The following is a 24,049-nucleotide window of genomic DNA, read 5'->3' as shown; positions in this document are numbered from 1 at the left end:
CCCATCCTACAATAATAATGTAAACTGTAACATATTGACCAAGAAAGAAAGGATTTATGTCCTAGCCACAGGCCACAGCATAGCAAAAACATATAGTTCATCAAGGATGAGATATACAAGGGGTATAGTTTTCTCAAACCATTCCTTGGTTTAATACCCTTCAATTTTAAAGTGCAAATTTGATGGACATTCTTTTTCACTCATTGATTGCTTCGTCATTTTCATTATTTTTGAAGTAGCCTGTTTATTCTACTAATGATGGTCAATGTATCCAATTTCCTTTGGTCAATGTTTGTGGTCAGTAAGGGTGCAATTGTTGGAATATTGCCCTCTGACATCCTGCAAGTGTCCAGGGACCTGGCCACCTAGTTTGGTTACCTTTGGTCAACATGGCAGTGTTTAGTTTGGTAACTTTACACACACAGGACTTTGTGTCGGGAGCTGTTCATAGAGCCGCCCCTCTTTGATCGCAGTTCTGCTCCCACTTCTAAAGGCCATTGAACAGGAACAAAAATATTGCATCAAGTGCTTCATTAATATCAAAACATTTGCTCAATAGGTTTGTGCACAATTTCATTGTGTTTTGATTGGAGATTATTTAAACAGTTGATAGGGTAAAGATCACTGGAAATGGGCAACAGTATCAATGGGCAACAATATCATATTGGCTTCATTGAGATAGATATCAATTATTGTTCAAAGATTTTCTGTTTCATTACTGCCAATGTTTGCAATCAATGATATGATTATTTGATTAATCAAACATTTAATTGGCCATGTTGGTGTTGTGTTCAACAGATTAATTTTAGATCTATGTTTTGAGGATTAAGAGATTAGTCTTAGCAAGAAAGCCATGAGGATTAAGGTACGGAAAAATATATATCAGAAAATCTTGCTGCATAGGTGAAAAAATTATGACATGTGATTTGAAGTTCTGTTACATTCAGAGGAAATGTCAGATTGAATATTCTTCAGTACAAAAAAACAGCATTCATAAAGATTTGACAGCTGTTAGAAACAAAGGGGGAACGGTCCCGCCTCCCCCCCCCCCAAAAAAAAAACAAAAAACGTGTAAGAATCAATGCACTTAGTTTGAAAAGAAAACTACAGAAAAGATGTTCTGACTGCTGCCATCAGTCAGCACAGTTTTGTGCTAAATGTTCAAGCTTAAAGATAAAAAATATACAAGAGGTGTTTGACTGGCTTATTTTTACAGACCTCAACTGTTTAGTCTTATGGTAACATTCCACCAAGCCTTTGGTGTTACAGAATACATTCATTTTATGTAGATTATGTGGTAATTCCAAATGTTCTCAAGTGGTTGTAACTGTATATGAAACAATATAACCTTTTTGTTACAAGATCAAAAAGGGTGCCATCTAACTATACAAACGTTTTAGTTGCTGTTTATAAGAACTTACTGACACAGTTAACTAAAGCCCATTCCAAGCGATAAAGGTCCTAATCATTAAAAAAAAATTGTATCAAACCTCTGAATTACATTGAGGTCCAATGACCCGCATTGCTGGTGATGCTGATTTGGTTCTACACGTTTTGGCTCATTGGCAGCATTATTACTCGACTGCACACATTGCTTTCCCTTACTGTATCTTGTTGCTTGATTGTTTCAGGGCCAGGATGAGGGTCCCAGGGCAGACTGTCCGGGGACACTGAATTGGCTCCTACTGTGGGCTCCTACATGCCATCCATGCCATCTCTCACACATGGACACCCATGATGTCATTACCAGAGAAGGTATGATGCAGTGTAATATCATGTATCTTGGTCCATATCACTGAACTCTTTACTCCTCTTACCCATGGTAGTATGATGTTAATAGCATATGTAATGGTAAAAGTATGATTCTTCTGAGAGTGGCAAAGTACAGAACAACTGGCTGCTGACTGACTTCTTCCATGTGTTGTTAAAAAATGTTTGGTATTATTAACATGCTTAGTGCATTTGGTGTTAATTTATTTTTTGTCTTTCACTGACAACAATTTTGGTACTAAATTTTTAATGAAGAAAAAAAAAATCCAGAGGGAAGCCTCATGCAGTTGAATCAGTTTGTATCATGCCGAGAGCAAATGAAGCCGTATCTGTAAGATTAACGCAGTTATCTTAATTTGTGTGGGAGCACTGTCAGTCTGCAGCCAATGAATTATACAAATGATAGCAGATAATTAACTTGCAGATAATCAAAGCAGCAGGAACATCATCAAATGCCTGGAATAGAAATAACAAGACTTGTCTGCACCTTCTATTGCCTTCAATATAATTTATTGGCCCAAAAAAAATGTTATTTAAAATAACATAAAAATTATCAGTAGACTTTTTTATATGGGCCAGCATTGCAGTATAGGTTGTAAAAAAATATTTTTACCAATACGTAAGGAAGTAGTTATGCACATCACTGAAATAACTAAAAATAAGATAATATATCATGTTGCAAGGTTCAGTTCAATGAGCATAAAATATTTGAATTATGAAGGATAGGTTTCTGTCAATGTGTATACACAATAGTGTAAAGTATGAATTACTGCTTTGCGTCAATATGTACCAAGTCTTTGCCTTATTCTTTTTGAAATTGTAAACATATATTTATTTCAATACAATTTCACTGTTGCAAATGGACTGTTTACTTAATTTTAATTTTAATTGGGAACAATTAAGGTTAGGAGATGAGAGATTCTCACAGAAAAGTGGCCCCCATCTTACAGGTGTTGAATTTTGTTGAAGGAAATGGCAAAACAGTTTGGGCTTAATAGCTATACATTTATTTCAAGCTATCATCTGAACAATACAAGTTCACAGATTTGAATAATCTTGCTAAAGTGGTCTAAAATGCATCAGTTAATTCAGAAAAGTTGAAGCACAGTGACATATGACAAGATGAGTCTGTGAACAAGTTAGTGCATTGTTGCATTGTGCTGGTTAAGTATACTCAAATTTAATATGTTGTCATTTTGTTGGTCACAAGTGGTTTACAGATTTGATTGATGATTTTTTTTGTATAGTGAATGAAGGCATAATATGTATATCTTGTATGGGAAGCTGCACTTTTCGTTGAAAGTATGGTTTTAGGAAGAATTGATGTGATGTCATAAAAGTGGTAATACCTGTAATGTTCAATTTGCAATTAATTGTAAATATGTTTGTTCTGAACTTGTGAAATTTGAGGCTTAGAAAAAGAGTCGTCAACCTCATGTGATGTCATGCTTTTTTATGAATAAATTGAAATAATCCAGAAGGGGTTACTGACACTTTTTATTTTTGCCCTTCTCCCATTGTAGGATAATGTTATGTGAATTTTAAATATCTCTTAAAGTTGTGGTGGAAGTTTGGCAATGTTGAAGTATCCATTACCACTCTGGCACACATTCTAGAGGAAAATGACCCCACGATTTTGATTACATATACTGCGTTTTATATTATGGCAGACCATCTGACACAGTATCAAGTAGCCCTATACCAGATGTGAACTTTTCCCCATTCTCAATTAAAATTACATACAAGGAAGCCATGACTCTGGTAAAATGAATATAGACACATGGGGGGGAGGGGAAATCAGTTGGTTTCAATAAAAAGCATGTTTTTTTTGCTATTATACCTACCAAAATTGGTCATTGAAATTAAGTAGAATGGTGAGCAGATTCAGTTAATGTTTTAAGTACAGAGGGTAGATTAATCTACCCTCTCTACTTAAAACATTACTGAATCTGCTCACCATTCCACTTAATTTCAATGACTGCTGCTTTTGGTTTGTTTTCTCACTGAAGCCCCCATTTACATTTCAGTATTAGATTTTGTTGGCAGGTTTCAAGATTCATGGCTGATTGAATTGACCCGAAATCGTTGGGACATGAATAAAAAAGGAGGGGACAGCCTCAATGGAGGCTGTGAAATTAAGAATCTTCAAAGCCCAAATTTGGGTACAGGGAGTCAATTTTACTTTGTGCATCTGAACATGAGACACCCTGTTTGCACCAGTGACTTGACGTTGTGTAAGACCGCCCCAGGAACCAGCAGCCGTCACTATACATGTTCCCACTCACCAGTGGTATCGTTGTGTAAGACCGCCCCAGGAACCAGCAGCCGTCACTTTACACGTTCCCACTCACCAGTGGTATCATTGGGTAAAACCACCACAGGAACCAGCAGCACTCACTATACATGTTCCCACTCACCAGTGGTATCATTGTGTAAGACCGCCCCAGGCACCAGCAGCACTCACTATACATGTTTCCACTCACCAGTGGTATCATTGTGTAAGACCGCCCCAGGAACCAGCAGCACACACTATACATGTTCCCACTCACCAGTGGTATAATTGTGTAAGACCGCCCCAGGAACCAGCAGCCCTCACTATACATGTTCCCACTAACCAGTGGTATAATTGTGTAAGATCGCCCAAAGGAACCAGCAACACTCACTATACATGTTTCCACATTTCAGTGGTATGGTTGGATAAAACCGCCCCAGGAATCAGCAGCACTCACTATACATGTTTCCACTCACCAGCGGTATCATTGTGTAAGACCGCCCCAGGAATCAGTAGCACTCACTATACATGTTCCCACTCACCAGTGGTATCGTTGTGTAAGACCGCCCCAGGAATCAGTAGCACTCACTATACATGTTCCCACTCACCAGTGGTATCATTGTGTTAGACCGCCCCAGGAATCAGCAACCCTCACTATACATGTTCCCACTCACCAGTGGTATCGTTTTGTAAGACCGCCCCAGGAATCAGTAACACTCACTATACATGTTCCCACTCACCAGTGGTATCATTGTGTAAGACCGCCCCAGGAATCAGCAGCCCTCACTATACATGATTCAGCCTAATCAGTGGTATCGTTGTGTAAGACCGCCCCAGGAATCAGTAGCACTCACTATACATGTTCCCACTCAATAGTGGTATCATTGTGTTAGACCGCAAGAGGAATCAGCAGCACACACTATACATGTTCCCACTAACCAGTGGTATCGTTGTGTAAGACCGCCCTAGGAACCAGCAACCCTCACTATACATGTTTCAGCCTAACCAGTGGTATCGTTGTGTAAGACCGCCCCAGGAATCAGTAGCACTCACTCTACATGTTTCAGCCTTACCAGTGGTATCGTTGTGTAAGACCGCCCCAGGAATCAGCAGCACACACTATACATGTTCCCCACTCACCAGTGGTATCGTTGTGTAAGACCGCCAAGGAAACCAACAGCCCTCACTCTACATGTTTCAGCCTAACCAGTGGTATCGTTGTGTAAGACCGCCACAGGAACCAGCAGCCCTCACTATACATGTTCCCACTCACCAGTGGTATCGTTGTGTAAGACCGCCCCAGGAACCAGCAGCCGTCACTATACATGTTCCCACTCACCAGTGGTATCGTTGTGTAAGACCGCCCCAGGAACCAGCAGCCGTCACTTTACACGTTCCCACTCACCAGTGGTATCATTGGGTAAAACCACCCCAGGAACCAGCAGCACTCACTATACATGTTCCCACTTACCAGTGGTATCATTGTGTAAGACCGCCCCAGGCACCAGCAGCACTCACTTTACATGTTTCCACTCACCAGTGGTATCATTGTGTAAGACCGCCCCAGGAACCAGCAGCACACACTATACATGTTCCAACTCACCAGTGGTATAATTGTGTAAGACCGCCCCAGGAACCAGCAGCCCTCACTATACATGTTCCCACTAACCAGTGGTATAATTGTGTAAGATCGCCCCAGGAACCAGCAACACTCACTATACATGTTTCCACATTTCAGTGGTATGGTTGGATAAGACCGCCCCAGGAATCAGCAGCACTCACTATACATGTTTCCACTCACCAGCGGTATCATTGTGTAAGACCGCCCCAGGAATCAGTAGCACTCACTATACATGTTCCCACTCACCAGTGGTATCATTGTGTAAGACCGCCCCAGGAATCAGCAACCCTCACTATACATGTTCCCACTCACCAGTGGTATCGTTGTGTAAGACCGCCCCAGGAATCAGTAACACTCACTATACATGTTCCCACTCACCAGTGGTATCATTGTGTAAGACCGCCCCAGGAATCAGCAGCCCTCACTATACATGTTTCAGCCTAATCAGTGGTATCGTCGTGTAAGACCGCCCCAGGAATCAGTAGCACTCACTATACATGTTCCCACTCACCAGTGGTATCATTGTGTAAGACCGCCACAGGAATCAGCAGCACACACTATACATGTTCCCACTAACCAGTGGTATCGTTGTGTAAGACCGCCCTAGGAACCAGCAACCCTCACTATACATTTTTCAGCCTAACCAGTGGTATCGTTGTGTAAGACCGCCCAAGGAATCAGTATCACTCACTATAAATGTTCCCACTCACCAGTGGTATCATTGTGTAAGACCGCCAGAGGAATCAACAGCACACACTATACATGTTCCCACTCAATAGCTGTATCATTGTGTTAGACCGCCCCAGGAATCAGCAACACTCACTATACATGTTCCCACTCACCAGTGGTATCGTTGTGTAAGACCGCCCTAGGAACCAGCAACCCTCACTATACATGTTTCAGCCTAACCAGTGGTATCGTTGTGTAAGACCGCCCCAGGAATTAGTAGCACTCACTATACATGCTCCCACTCACCAGTGGTATCGTTGTGTAAGACCGCCCCAGGAATCAGTAGCACTCACTATACATGTTCCCACTCAGCAGTCGTATCGTTGTGTAAGACCGCCCAAGGAAGAGCAACCCTCACTATACATGTTCCCACTCAGCAGTCGTATCGTTGTGTAAGACCGCCCCAGGAACCAGCAGTCCTTACTATACATGTTCTCACTCACCAGTCGTATCGTTGTGTAAGACCGCCCCAGGAATCAGTAGCACTCACTATATATGTTTCCACTCACCAGTGGTATCATTGTGTAAGACCGCCCCAGGAATCAGCAGCACTCACTATACATGTTTCCACTAACCAGTGGTATCATTTGGTAAGACCGCCCCAGGAACCAGCAGCACTCACTATACATGTTCCCACTCACCAGTGGTATCATTGTGTAAGATCGCACCAGGAACCAGCAGCCCTTACTATACATATTTCCTCTCACCAGTGGTATCGTTGTGTAAGACCGCCCCAGGAACCAGCAACCCTCACTATACATGTTCCCACTCACCAGTGGTATCGTTGTGTAAGATCGCCGCAGGAACCAGCAATCCTCACTATATATGTTTTAGCCTAACCAGTGGTATCGTTGTGTAAGATCGCCGCAGGAACCAGCAGCCCTCACTATACATGTTCCCACTCACTAGTGGTGTCATTGTAAAAGACCGCCAGAGGAATCAACAGCACACACTATACATGTTTCAGCCTAACCAGTGGTATCGTTGTGTAAGATCGCCGCAGGAATCAGTAGCACTCACTAAACATGTTCCCACTCACCAGTGGTATCATTGTGTAAGACCGCCACAGGAACCAGTAACACTCACTATACATGTTCCCACTCACCAGTGGTATCGTTGTGTAAGACCGCCCCAGGAATCAGCAGCACACACTAAACATGTTCCCACTCACCAGTGGTATCGTTGTGTAAGACCGCCCCAGGAACCAGCAACCCTCACTATACATGTTTCAGCCTAGTCAGTGGTATCGTTGTGTAAGACCGCCCCAGGAATCAGCAACCCTCACTATACATAATCCCACTAACCAGTGGTATGGTTGTGTAAGACCTCCCTAGGAACCAGCAACCCTCACTATACATGTTTCAGCCTAACCAGTGGTATCGTTGTGTAAGACCGCCCCAGGAATCAGCAGCACTCACTATACATGTTCCCATTAACCAGTGGTATGGTTGTGTAAGACCGCCCTAGGAACCAGTAACACTCACTATACATGTTCCCACTCACCAGTGGTATCGTTGTGTAAGACCGCCCTAGGAACCAGAAGCACTCACTATACATGTTCCCACTCACCAGTGGTATCGTTGTGTAAGACCGCCCTAGGAACCAGCAGCACTCACTATACATGTTCCCACTCACCAGTGGTATCATTGTGTAAGACTGCCCCAGGAACCAGCAACACTCACTATACATGTTCCCACTCACCAGTGGTATCGTTGTGTAAGACCGCCCCAGGAACCATCAGCCCTCACTATACATGTTCCCACTCAGCAGTCGTATCGTTTTGTAAGACTGCCCTAGGAACTAGCAGCCCTCACTATACATGTTCCCACTCACCAGTGGTATCGTTGTGTAAGACTGCCCTATGAACCATCAGCCCTCACTATACATGTTTCCCACTCACCAGTGGTATCGTTGTGTAAGACCGCCCTAGGAATCAGTAGCACTCACTATACATGTTCCCACTCACCAGTGGTATCATTGTGTAAGACCGCCAGAGGAACTAGCAACCCTCACTATACATGTTCCCACTCACCAGTGGCATCATTGTGTAAGACCGCCCCAGGAACCAGCAGCACTCACTATATATGTTTCCACTAACCAGTGGTATCGTCGTGTAAGACTGCCCAAGGAACCAGCAACCCTCACTATACATGTTCCCACTCACCAGTGGTATCGTTGTGTAAGACCGCCCCAGGAACCAGCAGCACTCACTATACATGTTCCCACTCACCAGTCGTATCGTTGTGTAAGAATGCCCTAGGAACCAGCAACCCTCACTATACATGTTCCCACTAACCAGTGGTATGGTTGTGTAAGACCGCTCCAGGAACCAGCAACCCCCACTATACATGTTCCCACTCAGCAGTCGTATCGTTGTGTAAGACCGCCCCAGGAACCAGCAGCACTCACTATACATGTTCCCACTCGCCAGTGGTATCGTTGTGTAAGACCGCCCTCAACCAGCAGCACTCACTATACATGTTCCCACTCACCAGTGGTATCGTTGTGTAAGACCGCCCTAGGATCCAGCAACCCTCACTATACATTTTTCCCACTCAGCAGTCGTATCATTGTGTAAGATCGCCCCAGGAACCAGCAGCACTCACAATACATGTTTCCCACTCACCAGTGGTATCGTTGTGTAAGATCGCCCCAGGAATCAGCATCACTCACTAAACATGTTCCCACTCACCAGTGGTATCGTTGTGTAAGATCGCCCCAGGAATCAGCAGCACTCACTATACATGTTCCCACTTACCAGTGGTGTCATTGTGTAAGACCGCCCCAGGAATCAGCAGCACTCACTATACATGTTCCCACTCACAGTGGTATCATTGGGTAAGACCGCCCTAGGCATCAGCAGCACTCACTATACATGTTTCCCACAGCAACACTCACTATACATGTTCCCAGATTCCAGTGGTATGGTTGTGTTAGGCCGAGATGGTCCAGACGTGACTGGATGAACCATTACTCTCCTCTCATGCTCATCCACACAGTTTAACCACCCTATAACCAACAGCCCCGACCAAAATATGTGTGTGTAAGGGTGAGACGGTTAACATATGCTTCCCACTCACCAGTGGTATGATTGTGTAAGGCCCAGCAGGTTGTCTAGGCGTGACTGGAAGATTTCATGTCTTTCATCGTCAGGCTCTCCAAATACAAAGCTCATCCTTCCCAGGAACCAACAGATCTACTGCTCAAACCTGCATAGACAAAGATGACGTGATCGTGTTCAACTAAAAGTTGAAATGTAGTAAGCAGCGCTTGAAAATGCAGGCACATGTATGAGCGACATTATTTTTTTTATTATTTCAAGGGCCATAACTCTTGACCGCATAACGAAAACATCAGAAAACTAATTCAAAACGATTCCCCACAGGAAAAAAATCCAATATTAACTATTTACCATAGAAAGTTTAAAATACACATGCCACGAATCTCGTTTTCATTTATCAAATTTTCAATGTCTTAAGGACCAAAATACAAGTATTCATACATACATGTATAGACATGTATTTGAATCCATATGTCATTGACTTATTGAAAAACGCATTAAAAAACGACAATAAACCATATAGGGGAATTCGCATGTCACCTTGATCTAATTTAGTAACCTTGACTTTGAGCCGACACAATTTCATTCATGAACCGTTCACATTGCCTTGATGCGTCAAACAAGGTCCAGGTACCCTGATAACCTTCAATTTGAGTATGCAGTATGGAGGGGGCACGACAATTTTACAAGGACTTGCTAACATTACAGAATACATGAAACCTTGAGCCAATCAACGGAAACTGGAAGACGGACACTGCCGGCGACTACACAAACACCGGATCCATTTTCCGTTACTGGAAGTCAGAACGCCCATGTCCCGACGAAAGTTTTAGAACTATAGGCACCGCATGATCATCGGACTGAATTTGACATGTACGTTTGACTGTTTGCCGTTATCGACGTTTTTTCATGTGACCAATTTGTTAAAAGAATAAGGGGCTAACGGACTTTTCGACAGCGGTCGAATGCTGTTCCTCTGAGTTGTATGTATATCCTTATATGGCATAATCATACTTCTGCCGTTATTTCGTAGACACTTTAAATGCAATATGTCGCCATATATCATATAGTCTAAGATAAGACCCTTTGCAGCTGCTTCATATTTAGAAATACGTGGACAATAGTTATCTTTATACGGGGATATAGCTCAGTGGTAGAGCATTCGACTGCAGATCGAGAGGTCCCCGGTTCGAACCCGGGTGTCCCCTTAAGAATATTGTTTTGCCGCTCACACTTAAGGCTGTATACATGTACATGCAAACACAGATGCCCTATGAAAGTAAATTGGTGTTTTAAGTGTACGGTATACTGTGACTGAGGAGGTTTGGGACCGGTGGTACCTGTGTGGCACGGGTTAGCCTAGTTGGTAGCGAGGGGCGATCGAAAGGTGCAGGTGGTTCTGTACAGATTGGACATACACGGTATTGTCTCTGGCATGTATTCCTTACAAAATAACAATTTTGCAACTTAAATCGATGTCAAAAGTGAGTCATTAAATGTACATCTTGTATAAGTGCAATAGACATTCAAAAGTGCAACACATTTTAAGGATATTCATACCTTCGGAAGTAGTATGGTGGTTGCGTGGAAACGAGTAGCATCCACTGCACCACGGGCGTCAGCCACATTCTACCGGACCACCGGTGCACTGTCAATGCCTTACTTACTTCCGAGTGCCCATGTAAGCAAGAACCAAGAGGATAAGAGTGGTTCACAGGGCTATAAAGTAAGGTCAGCAAACTACAGTGATTTTATGTTGTTGTTATTTTGTTTTACAGTTCATCGCTACATGGCCCATGATACGGTAAACAGAAATAGAATAGTTCACCTCACAGCAAACTTGAACAGAACATCTTATTGTTGCATTTATTGACGGAGTCTATTACCAGTAACTTAAATATAAAGGATATGGATACATGTTCGACCGAGCCCCCACAGATTTTGAAACTGCACATCAAATTGTCTCCAAGGTGCGGCTTTTTTACACAAACATCAAGGGCATAACAAACTTATCATTATAATGATGCATACTGGTGCCTGTTTCAGATTATAGGGTTCTGGCACGTTCTACACCACTGCTTTTGCAAGTTGTACACGGACCCCTGATCTCCATGAAGCGTGACGTGTGGACAGGGATAGAGAAAGAACATGTTTAGTTACGTGCTAGTAGCGCATCTCCACCACCACCACCTCCCAGATCAATGCTTAGTCGTACTGCATCAGCCTGAAACCAGCTACCAAGCGGGGTTGCTTCTGGCGCTCCTGCTATCAGTGGTGGAAAGCGACTTGGGAGAAGTGACCCAAATTCGTTTTGTTTTCCATCCAAAAAAAATGAACTGTATTTTGTTTAAAACATAAAGCGTAAACATGTGGCATTTGGAAATCGTCGAATGCCATTGATAAAACGATGAGAACATACGGTAATTATCAGAGAACGAAATATTATTTTATCAAGTATGATTTATATACATGTATGTGCATTTTATCGGAACTTTTGAATGGCCAATGACATGCAGTCGCGACAGTCATCGTTTCGATCTCTGTTGTCGGCTGTCGTATGTTGAGCTAACGTCACACAGCTTTTATTCACCATGCACATTTTATCGGAACTGTATGCATGATGATCTGGACTGAATTTGGCATGTACGTTTGAGTGTTTTCGATATTGTACAATGTACGTTTGACTGTTTGCCGTTATTGATGTTTTTCCATGTGACCATTTTGCTAAAAGAATAAGGGGCCTACGGACCATTCGATATGCAGTCGAATGCTGTTCCTCTGAGTTATATCCCCATATGGCATATCATACTTCACGTCGTTATATCGTTCACTAAAAAGGCGGTGATGATAAATGATGCAATGTTCCGCAACAATATATCATAACATCCAATCTAGATGGGCGGTTTTCACTCGGCACAGAACTTATGGGGGACATAACGTCCAATACAGATCGAGAGGTTCCTGGTTCGAACCAGGGTGTCCCATTCAGTATTTACTTATGACAAACATTTTACAGACAATAGAAAGGTTACGAAATTCTACAGCGTTCATGCGAACTACCATTTGACTGATTTATGTTCGGTACACTTTAAATAGTTACAGTAATCTTTTAGAAATAATTAATTGTGGAGTCTTTATAGAGATGTACTATTCTATTTAACTTAAATGCGGTTCATCTCTAACCATTTCGTTAAAAGTATAAGGGGACACCCGGGTTCGAACCGGGGACCTCTCGATCTGCAGTCGAATGCTCTACCACTGAGCTATATCCCCATGTTTCGCTCGATGCTTCAGCGTTATTTCGTAGACACTTAAAATGCAATATGTCGCCATATATCATAAAGATAAGATCCTTTGCAGCTGCTTCATATTTAGAAATACGTGGACAACAGATATATTTGTAAGGGGATATAGCTCAGTGGTAGAGCATACGACTACAGATCGAGAGGTCCCCGGTTCGAACCCGGGTGTCCCCTTAAGAATATTTTTATGACGGTCACACTAAAGGCTGTATACATACACATGCAAACACAGATGTCCTATGCAAGTAGCTTGGTGTTTAAAGTGTACGGTATACTGTGGTTTTGGAACGAGACTGAGGAGGTTTGGGATCGGTGGTACCTGTGTGGCACGGGTTAGCCTAGTTGGTAGCTAGGGGCGGTCGATAGGTGCAGGTGATTCTGTACGGATTGGACATACACGGTATTGTCTCGCGCATGTATTTTACGAAATTGTTGTTATTTTGCAACTTAAATCGATGTCAAAAGTGAGTCATTAAATGTACATCTTGTATAAGTGCAATAGACCTTCAAAAGTGCAACACATTTTATGGATATTCATACCCTCGGAAGTAGTATGGTGGTTGCGTGTAAACGAGTAGCATCCACTGCACCACGGGCGTCAACCACATTTTACCGGACCACCGGTGCACTGTCAATGCCTTACTTACTTCCGAGCGCCTATGTAAGCAAGAACCAAGAGGATAAGAGTGGTTCACAGGGCTATAAAGTCAGGTCAGCAAACTACAGTGATTTTATGGTTTTTTTTGTGTGTTTTACAGTTCATCGCTACATGGCCCATGATACGGTAAAAAGAAATGGAATAGTTCACCTCACAGCAAACTTGAACAGAACATCTTTTTGTTGCATTTGTTGACGGAGTCAATTACCAGTAACTTAAATATAAAGGATATGGATACATGTTCGACCGAGCCCCCACAGATTTTGAAACTTCACATCAAATTTTCTCCAAGGTGCGGCTTTTTTACACAAACATCAAGGGCATAACAAACTTATCATTATAATGATGCATACTGGTGCCTGTTTCAGATTATAGGGTCCCGGGATGTTCTACACCACTGCTTTTGCAAGTAGTACACGGATCCCTGATCTCCATGCAGCGTTACGTGTGGACATGGATAGAGAAAGAACATGTTTAGTTACGTGCCAGCAGCGCATCTCCACCACCACCACCTCCCAGATCAATGCTTAGTCGTACTGCATCAGCCTGAAACCAGCTACCAAGCGGGGTTGCTTCCGGCACTCCTGCTATCAGTGGTGGAAAGCGACTTGGGAGAAGTGAGCCAAATTCGTTTTGTTTTCCATCCAAAAAAAAACTGAACTGTATTTTATTTAAAACATAAAGCGTAAACATGTGGCATTTGGAAATCGTCGAATGCCATTGATAAAACGATGAGAACATACGGTAATTATCAGAGAACGAAATATTATTTTATCAAGTATGATTTATATACATTTATGTGCATTTTATCGGAACTTTTGAATGGCCAATGACATGCAGTCGCGACAGTCATCGTTTCGATCTCTGTTGTCGGCTGTCGTATGTTTAGCTAACGAAACACAGCTTATTTACCATTCACATTTTATCGGAACTGTATGCAGGATCATTTGGACTGAATTTGACATGTACGTTTGAGTGTTTTTCGATATTGTACAATGTACGTTTGACTGTTTGCCGTTATTGATGTCTTTCCATGTGACCATTTTGCTAAAAGAATAAGGGGCCTACGGACCATTCGATATGCGGTCGAATGCTGTTCTTTTGAGTTATATCCCCATATGGCATATCATACTTCACATCGTTATAGCGTTCACTAAAAAGGCGATGATGATAAATGATGCAATGTTCCGCAACAATATATCATAACATCCAATCTAGATGGGCGGTTTTCACTCGGCACAGAACTTATAGGGGACATAGCGTCCAATACAGATCGAGAGGTTCCCGGTTCGAACCAGGGTGTCCCATTCAGTATTTACTTATGACAAACATTTTACAGAAAGTAAAAAGGTTACGAAATTCTACAATGTTCATGCGAACTACCTTTTGACTGATTTATGTTCGGTACACTACAAATTGTTACAGTAATCTTTTAGAAATAATTGATTGTGGAGTCTTTATAGAGATGTACTATACTATTTCACTTCAATGCGGGCCATTTCTAGCCATTTCGTTAAAAGTATAAGGGGACACCCGGGTTCGAACCGGGGACCTCTCGATCTGCAGTCGAATGCTCTACCACTGAGCTATATCCCCATGCTTCGCTCGGTCCTACAGTGTTATTTCGTAGACACTTTAAATGCAATATGTCGCCATATATCATAAAGATAAGATCCTTTGCAGCTGCTTCATATTTAGAAATACGTGAGCAATAGATTCTTTGTAAGGGGATATAGCTCAGTGGTAGAGCATTCGACTGCAGATCGAGAGGTCCCCGGTTCGAACCCGGGTGTCCCCTTAAGAATATTTTTATGACGGTCACACTAAAGGCTGTATACATACACATGCAAATACAGATGTCCTATGCAAGTAGCTTGGTGTTTAAAGTGTACGGTATACTGTGGTTTTGGAACGAGACTGAGGAGGTTTGGGACCGGTGGTACCTGTGTGGCACGGGTTAGCCTAGTTGGTAGCTAGGGGCAGTCGATAGGTGCAGGTGATTCTGTACGGATTGGACATACACCTATTGTCTCGCGCATGTATTCCTTACGAAATAACAATTTTGCAACTTAAATCGATGTCAAAAGTGAGTCATTAAATGTACATCTTGTATAAGTGCAATAGACATTCAAAAGTGCAACACATTTTAAGGATATTCATACCCTCGGAAGTAGTATGGTGGTTGCGTGTAAACGAGTAGCATTCACTGCACCACGGGCGTCAGCCACATTCTACCGGACCACCGGTGCACTGTCAATGCCCTACTTACTTCCGAGTGCCCATGTAAGCAAGAACCAAGAGGATAAGAGTGGTTCACAGGGCTATAAAGTAAGGTCAGCAAACTACAGTGATTTTATGTTGTTGTTTTTTTTGTTTTACAGTTCATCGCTACATGGCCCATGATACGGTAAACAGAAATAGAATAGTTCACCTCACAGCAAACTTGAACAGAACATCTTATTGTTGCATTTATTGACGGAGTCTATTACCAGTAACTTAAATATAAAGGATATGGATACATGTTCGACCGAGCCCCCACAGATTTTGAAACTGCACATCAAATTGTCTCCAAGGTGCGGCTTTTTTACACAAACATCAAGGGCATAACAAACTTATCATTATGATGATGCATACTGGTGCCTGTTTCAGATTATAGGGTTCTGGCACGTTCTACACCACTGCTTTTGCAAGTTGTACACGGATCCCTGATCTCCATGAAGCGTGACGTGTGGACAGGGATAGAGAAAGAACATGTTTAGTTACGTTCCAGTAGCGCATCTCCACCACCACCACCTCCCAGATCAATGCTTAGTCGTACTGCATCAGCCTGAAACCAGCTACCAAGCGGGGTTGCTTCTGGCGCTCCTGCTATCAGTGGTGGAAAGCGACTTGGGAGAAGTGAGCCAAATTCGTTTTGTTTTCCATCCACAAAAAAATGAACTGTATTTTGTTTAAAACATAAAGCGTAAACATGTGGCATTTGGAAATCGTCGAATGCCATTGATAAAACGATGAGAACATACGGTAATTATCAGAGAACGAAATATTATTTTATCAAGTATGATTTATATACATGTATGTGCATTTTATCGGAACTTTTGAATGGCCAATGACATGCAGTCGCGACAGTCATCGTTTCGATCTCTGTTGTCGGCTGTCGTATGTTGAGCTAACGTCACACAGCTTTTATTCACCATGCACATTTTATCGGAACTGTATGCATGATGATCTGGACTGAATTTGGCATGTACGTTTGAGTGTTTTCGATATTGTACAATGTACGTTTGACTGTTTGCCGTTATTGATGTTTTTCCATGTGACCATTTTGCTAAAAGAATAAGGGGCCTACGGACCATTCGATATGCAGTCGAATGCTGTTCCTCTGAGTTATATCCCCATATGGCATATCATACTTCACGTCGTTATATCGTTCACTAAAAAGGCGGTGATGATAAATGATGCAATGTTCCGCAACAATATATCATACCACCAATCTAGATGGGCGGTTTTCACTCGGCACAGAACTTATGGGGGACATAACGTCCAATACAGATCGAGAGGTTCCTGGTTCGAACCAGGGTGTCCCATTCAGTATTTACTTATGACAAACATTTTACAGACAATAGAAAGGTTACGAAATTCTACAGTGTTCATGCGAACTACCATTTGACTGATTTATGTTCGGTACACTTTAAATAGTTACAGTAATCTTTTAGAAATAATTAATTGTGGAGTCTTTATAGAGATGTACTATTCTATTTAACTTCAATGCGGTTCATTTCTAACCATTTCGTTAAAAGTATAAGGGGACACCCGGGTTCGAACCGGGGACCTCTCGATCTGCAGTCGAATGCTCTACCACTGAGCTATATCCCCATGTTTCGCTCGATGCTTCAGCGTTATTTCGTAGACACTTTAAATGCAATATGTCGCCATATATCATAAAGATAAGATCCTTTGCAGCTGCTTCATATTTAGAAATACGTGGACAACAGATTTTGTAAGGGGATATAGCTCAGTGGTAGAGCATTCGACTGCAGATCGAGAGGTCCCCGGTTCGAACCCGGGTGTCCCCTTAAGAATATTTTTATGACGGTCACACTAAAGGCTGTATACATACACATGCAAACACAGATGTCATATGCAAGTAGCTTGGTGTTTAAAGTGTACGGTATACTGTGGTTTTGGAACGAGACTGAGGAGGTTTGGGATCGGTGGTACCTGTGTGGCACGGGTTAGCCTAGTTGGTAGCTAGGGGCGGTCGATAGGTGCAGGTGATTCTGTACGGATTGGACATACACGGTATTGTCTCGCGCATGTATTTTACGAAATAACAATTTTGCAACTTAAATCGATGTCAAAAGTGAGTCATTAAATGTACATCTTGTATAAGTGCAATAGACCTTCAAAAGTGCAACACATTTTATGGATATTCATACCCTCGGAAGTAGTATGGTGGTTGCGTGTAAACGAGTAGCATCCACTGCACCACGGGCGTCAACCACATTTTACCGGACCACCGGTGCACTGTCAATGCCTTACTTACTTCCGAGCGCCTATGTAAGCAAGAACCAAGAGGATAAGAGTGGTTCACAGGGCTATAAAGTCAGGTCAGCAAACTACAGCGAATGCTGTTCTTTTGAGTTATATCCCCATATGGCATATCATACTTCACATCGTTATAGCGTTCACTAAAAAGGCGATGATGATAAACGATGCAATGTTCCGCAACAATATATCATAACATCCAATCTAGATGTGCGGTTTTCACTCGGCACAGAACTTATAGGGGACATAGCGTCCAATACAGATCGAGAGGTTCCCGGTTCGAACCAGGGTGTCCCATTCAGTATTTACTTATGACAAACATTTTACAGAAAGTAAAACGGTTACGAAATTCTACAATGTTCATGCGAACTACCTTTTGACTGATTTATGTTCGGTACACTACAAATTGTTACAGTAATCTTTTAGAAATAATTGATTGTGGAGTCTTTATAGAGATGTACTATACTATTTCACTTCAATGCGGGCCATTTCTAGCCATTTCGTTAAAAGTATAAGGGGACACCCGGGTTCGAACCGGGGACCTCTCGATCTGCAGTCGAATGCTCTACCACTGAGCTATATCCCCATGCTTCGCTCGGTCCTACAGTGTTATTTCGTAGACACTTTAAATGCAATATGTCGCCATATATCATAAAGATAAGATCCTTTGCAGCTGCTTCATATTTAGAAATACGTGGACAATAGATTCTTTGTAAGGGGATATAGCTCAGTGGTAGAGCATTCGACTGCAGATCGAGAGGTCCCCGGTTCGAACCCGGGTGTCCCCTTAAGAATATTTTTATGACGGTCACACTGAAGGCTGTATACATACACATGCAAACACAGATGTCCTATGCAAGTAGCTTGGTGTTTAAAGTGTACGGTATACTGTGGTTTTGGAACGAGACTGAGGAGGTTTGGGATCGGTGGTACCTGTGTGGCACGGGTTAGCCTAGTTGGTAGCTAGGGGCGGTCGATAGGTGCAGGTGATTCTGTACGGATTGGACATACACGGTATTGTCTCGCGCATTTATTTTACGAAATAACAATTTTGCAACTTAAATCGATGTCAAAAGTGAGTCATTAAATGTACATCTTGTATAAGTGCAATAGACATTCAAAAGTGCAACACATTTTAAGGATATTCATACCCTCGGAAGTAGTATGGTGGTTGCGTGTAAACGAGTAGCATCCACTGCACCACGGGCGTCAACCATATTTTACCGGACCACCGGTGCACTGTCAATGCCTTACTTACTTCCGAGCGCCTATGTAAGCAAGAACCAAGAGGATAAGAGTGGTTCACAGGGCTATAAAGTCAGGTCAGCAAACTACAGTGATTTTATGGGTTTTTTGTGTTTTACAGTTCATCGCTACATGGCCCATGATACGGTAAAAAGAAATGGAATAGTTCACCTCACAGCAAACTTGAATAGAACATCTTATTGTTGCATTTGTTGACAGAGTCAATTACCAGTAACTTAAATATAAAGGATATGGATACATGTTCGACCGAGCCCCCACAGATTTTGAAACTTCACATCAAATTGTCTCCAAGGTGCGGCTTTTTTACACAAACATCAAGGGCATAACAAACTTATCATTATAATGATGCATACTGGTGCCTGTTTCAGATTATAGAGTTCTGGGACGTTCTACACCACTGCTTTTGCAAGTAGTACACGGATCCCTGATCTCCATGAAGCGTGACGTGTGGACAGGGATAGAGAAAGAACATGTTTAGTTACGTGCCAGCAGCGCATCTCCACCACCACCACCTCCCAGATCAATGCTTAGTCGTACTGCATCAGCCTGAAACCAGCTACCAAGCGAGGTTGCTTCCGGCGCTCCTGCTATCAGTGGTGGAAAGCGACTTGGGAGAAGTGAGCCAAATTCGTTTTGTTTTCCATCCCAAAAAAACTTGAACTGTATTTTATTTAAAACATAAAGCGTAAACATGTGGCATTTGGAAATCGTCGAATGCCATTGATAAAACGATGAGAACATACGGTAATTATCAGAGAACGAAATATTATTTTATCAAGTATGATTTATATTCATTTATGTGCATTTTATCGGAACTTTTGAATGACCAATGACATGCAGTCGCGACAGTCATCGTTTCGATCTCTGTTGTCGGCTGTCGTATGTTTAGCTAACGAAACACAGCTTTTATTTACCATTCACATTTTATCGGAACTGTATGCAGGATCATTTGGACTGAATTTGACATGTACGTTTGAGTGTTTTTCGATATTGTACAATGTACGTTTGACTGTTTGCCGTTATTGACGTCTTTCCATGTGACCATTTTGCTAAAAGAATAAGGGGCCTACGGACCATTCGATATGCAGTCGAATGCTGTTCCTCTGAGTTATATCCCCATATGGCATATCATACTTCACGTCGTTATATCGTTCACTAAAAAGGCGATGATGATAAATGATGCAATGTTCCGCAACAATATATCATAACATCCAATCTAGATGGGCGGTTTTCACTCGGCACAGAACTTATAGGGGACATAGCGTCCAATACAGATCGAGAGGTTCCTGGTTTGAACCAGGGTGTCCCATTCAGTATTTACTTATGACAAACATTTTACAGAAAGTAGAAAGGTTACGAAATTCTAGTGTTCATGCGAACTACCTTTTGACTGATTTATGTTCGGTACACTACAAATAGTTACAGTAACCTTTAGAAATAATTGATTGTGGAGTCTTTATAGAGATGTACTATACTATTTAACTTCAATGCGGTTCATTTCTAACCATTTCGTTAAAAGTATAAGGGGACACCCGGGTTCGAACCGGGGACCTCTCGATCTGCAGTAGAATGCTCTACCACTGAGCTATATCCCCATATAAAATTCCTTTCTACAATGTTTTTCTATAGACACCGTAAATATCATGTGTCGTCACATGTCATATAGATAAGATCCTCTGCAGCTGCTTCATATTTAGAAATATGTGATGGAAAACTACGTTTATAAGGGGATATAGCTCAGTGGTAGAGCATTCGACTGCAGATCGAGAGGTCCCCGGTTCGAACCCGGGTGTCCCCTGAAGTATATTTTTATGACGGTCACACTAAAGGTTACATATACATGCAAACACAGATGCCCTATGCGACTTACTGCGTGCACGATATTCTGTGGTTTTGGGCGGTGTTGTTTAGCGTAGTTCGAATTCCGGAACAAGGTTGGGGAGGGCACGGCCCAGCTACAAAGTCGCACGGGGGAGACTGCGAGCGAGGAGGCGTGCGAAAACGGAACCTGCACTGGCAACAGGTGGTTCTTGGATTGGACATCCTCGGTTATGTCTCTTTCATGTATTCCATGCGAAATGAGAATTAGCAAATTAAATCAGTGTAATCATCCTGCAACGAAACAGGCTTTCGATGTACTTCATGTACAGGCGCAATAGACTTGCAAAAGCGCAGTATAATTTAAGGCTATTTGTACCTTCGGGTGAAGTGTTCTGCTGAGTTTTGTGGTTACACGGAAACGAAGAGCTAGCATCTACTGCGCCACGGACGGCGGTCACCCTCTGCCACATTACCTTTGCTTTGTCCCTGCTCGCCCCGCTGCCGAGAGCCAATGTAAGCAAGCACTGTGTGGCGGATACTGATCCGCAGGGCTAAATAGTAAGGTCAGCAAACTACAGAGTATTTATGATTGTGTGTGTTTTATATTTCATCGCTACATGACCTATGAAACGGTAAAATATAGAATAGTTCACCTCCAAGCAATCTTAAACAGAACATCTCATTGTCATATTTATTATCTGTGTTAAACACCAGTAACTTTAATATAAAGACTTCGGATAAGAACACGACAGAGCCATTCCCTTCATATTTTTGTAACACCAGGATTTTGAAACTTAACATCTAATTGTCTGATTAGTGATTACAGTCACGTTATTGTTTTCAATTATTAGCAGTTTTCCCAAGCGCGTTGTACTTCAGTGATCTGCATGAGGCGGCACGGCGGAGGTCAGATGATAGCGGACGCGGACGTTTCGGAGTGCCACGAAGACGAACGTCCTAAGGAAGCAAAGCCATGCACGGAGGTGGAGTGCGGAAATGTCTGGTTTAAAACGATCTGGTCTGAGGTATCTAGTATTGCGTGTATTACGACCGGAGTTCATTTCGAGTATTACCACACTAAATATGAATTTAAAATGTATCATATACGTACTTTTCCATCGGGTTAGTGCTGGAAACCTTGTGGAGGTGGTCTACAACCGCGAGCAGTGCGATGTATTGCTAAGGACACGGCCGTCCCTGACAAGTTTACGGACAGGGACCAGCGTCTGGAGTCCCAGAACTGCAACACTCAGCCATGTTCCTCCTGGTCCACTCAAGACCTACACCGAAAGACCCTGGTCTAAATACATACTTGCCACCAAAGAAAAAAATGTTTTTGTTGTTTTTCGGTAGCCTTTAAATATTACTTTTAGAATACCCTTTTCAAGTACTATTTTGCACTTCAATGCAAGTTTTAAGTTCAAATAAATCGAACAACAATTTTAAAATCATTTTTAAAATCAGTCCATACAAGAGAAAGCCCGGACACAACAACCTAAACTCTATGTCCTTATATATGCAGCATTCCTTTGTTAATAACACTTAGTGTGACATTGACCTTAAAGGTAGGGACACGGGTCTTGCACGCGACCCTTCGCCTTGATATGTCAAACACATGTGGCAAGTCATTTTAAATTATGTCCATACAAGAGAAAGTTACAACCCGGACACGACAACGTATACTCTATGTCCTTATATGCAGCATTCCATTGTGAACAAAGACCTAGGTGTGACCTTGACCTTAGAGGGGGGGACACAGGTCTTGCACGCGACACGTCGTCTTAGTATGTAAAACACACGTGGCAAGTTATTTTAGAATATGTCCATACAAGAGAGAGTTACAGCCCGGACATGACAACTTATACTCTATGTACTTATATGCAGCATTCCAATGTGAATAAACACTTAGTGTGACTTTGACCTTAGAGGTAAGGACACGGGTCTTGCACACGACACGTCGTCTTGGTATGTCGAACACATGTGGCAAGTCATTTTAAAATCTGTTCATACAAGAGAAAGTTAGAGCACGGACACGAGTTATTGAGCCAGACACACGGACGGACAGCCGGTGCGATTTTAATATGCCCACCTTCGGGGCATAAAAACATACTGGTCAAACATGTTGCCTGGATAATCACTGACATGACTTGTCACAGTTGCCTGCACACTGACAGGACTTGTCACAGTTTCTTGCACACTGACAGGACTCAAGGTGATTGACTGCACACTGACAGGATTTTGTTCAGTTGACTGTGAAGTTTCATTGAATTTGGCCATGTAGTTCCAGAGGAGATGTTTTTAAGCAAGTGTTGACGGATGGAGGAACTGACTTACGGACAAACGGTTATGGGGAGGTAACTTAATAAATATGCATGATTCAATTTTCAAAATGATTTGGGAATTTCGCTTTTCATTTGACTGCAAAGATTCTTTTAACACAAATTTTGTTATTTTTGTTCTTGTTGTTTATAGCTGGGAGTAGGTGGATGTCTCAGTTTATAAGTAAACCTATTCCAGCGTTGTTTTATAAAAATCTCTATTGACTAGTCCTATACGTACATGTATAGAAATACACCCCAAAATAGCTCAATCTGATAGTCTGTTTCTGGTTTTCCAATTTCACTGTTTGTCATCCAAGCACCAGGCCCCAATTTCTCCAAACTTCTTAAGCTTAAGCCAGGCTTAAGTCGCTTATTTCAATTAGGCAAAATACATACTGAAAATGGATTTTGATAATTGAAAAATGGTTTATTCTGATATTCATAAGATTATTCCTACATAATTTCTAAAAATTCTTGAAGAAGTTAATATAACACATTTTATAGAACAACAAAAAAGTGAGATTAGCTTAATCCTGTTATAAGTTATTGAGAAATTGGGGCCTATGTTTCTATAATGTTAAGGTGTGTAGGCCAAAAATGGCATTCTTTAAGGTCTTTCAACTAAACCTGGACTCAAAATGGCATTTAACCGTTCATATAAACTATATAACATTACATGG

General features: G+C 42.1%; 11 non-coding genes across 11 annotated transcripts; 6 read left to right on the top strand and 5 right to left on the bottom strand.

Moving 5' to 3' along the window:
• Positions 1-10,589: 10,589 nt before the first annotated feature.
• Trnac-gca (transfer RNA cysteine (anticodon GCA)) lies at positions 10,590-10,661 on the top strand. Its single transcript has one exon. It is a non-coding gene; the product is annotated as a tRNA-Cys (tRNA).
• A 1,993-nt stretch (positions 10,662-12,654) lies between these two features.
• Positions 12,655-12,726, bottom strand: Trnac-gca (transfer RNA cysteine (anticodon GCA)). The gene has a single exon. It is a non-coding gene; the product is annotated as a tRNA-Cys (tRNA).
• A 131-nt stretch (positions 12,727-12,857) lies between these two features.
• Trnac-aca (transfer RNA cysteine (anticodon ACA)) lies at positions 12,858-12,929 on the top strand. Its single transcript has one exon. It is a non-coding gene; the product is annotated as a tRNA-Cys (tRNA).
• A 2,008-nt stretch (positions 12,930-14,937) lies between these two features.
• Positions 14,938-15,009, bottom strand: Trnac-gca (transfer RNA cysteine (anticodon GCA)). Its single transcript has one exon. It is a non-coding gene; the product is annotated as a tRNA-Cys (tRNA).
• A 130-nt stretch (positions 15,010-15,139) lies between these two features.
• On the top strand, positions 15,140-15,211 carry Trnac-gca (transfer RNA cysteine (anticodon GCA)). The gene has a single exon. It is a non-coding gene; the product is annotated as a tRNA-Cys (tRNA).
• Positions 15,212-17,217: 2,006 nt separating this feature from the next.
• Trnac-gca (transfer RNA cysteine (anticodon GCA)) lies at positions 17,218-17,289 on the bottom strand. Its single transcript has one exon. It is a non-coding gene; the product is annotated as a tRNA-Cys (tRNA).
• Positions 17,290-17,417: 128 nt separating this feature from the next.
• Trnac-gca (transfer RNA cysteine (anticodon GCA)) lies at positions 17,418-17,489 on the top strand. The gene has a single exon. It is a non-coding gene; the product is annotated as a tRNA-Cys (tRNA).
• Positions 17,490-18,475: 986 nt separating this feature from the next.
• Trnac-gca (transfer RNA cysteine (anticodon GCA)) lies at positions 18,476-18,547 on the bottom strand. The gene has a single exon. It is a non-coding gene; the product is annotated as a tRNA-Cys (tRNA).
• Positions 18,548-18,677: 130 nt separating this feature from the next.
• On the top strand, positions 18,678-18,749 carry Trnac-gca (transfer RNA cysteine (anticodon GCA)). Its single transcript has one exon. It is a non-coding gene; the product is annotated as a tRNA-Cys (tRNA).
• Positions 18,750-20,750: 2,001 nt separating this feature from the next.
• Trnac-gca (transfer RNA cysteine (anticodon GCA)) lies at positions 20,751-20,822 on the bottom strand. Its single transcript has one exon. It is a non-coding gene; the product is annotated as a tRNA-Cys (tRNA).
• Positions 20,823-20,953: 131 nt separating this feature from the next.
• Trnac-gca (transfer RNA cysteine (anticodon GCA)) lies at positions 20,954-21,025 on the top strand. The gene has a single exon. It is a non-coding gene; the product is annotated as a tRNA-Cys (tRNA).
• Positions 21,026-24,049: the final 3,024 nt, after the last annotated feature.

The sequence above is a fragment of the Mya arenaria genome, chromosome 3, assembly GCF_026914265.1.
Source record: "Mya arenaria isolate MELC-2E11 chromosome 3, ASM2691426v1".
Classification (NCBI taxonomy): Eukaryota; Metazoa; Mollusca; class Bivalvia; order Myida; family Myidae; genus Mya; species Mya arenaria.
This window is presented reverse-complemented; position numbering and strand designations above follow the sequence as displayed.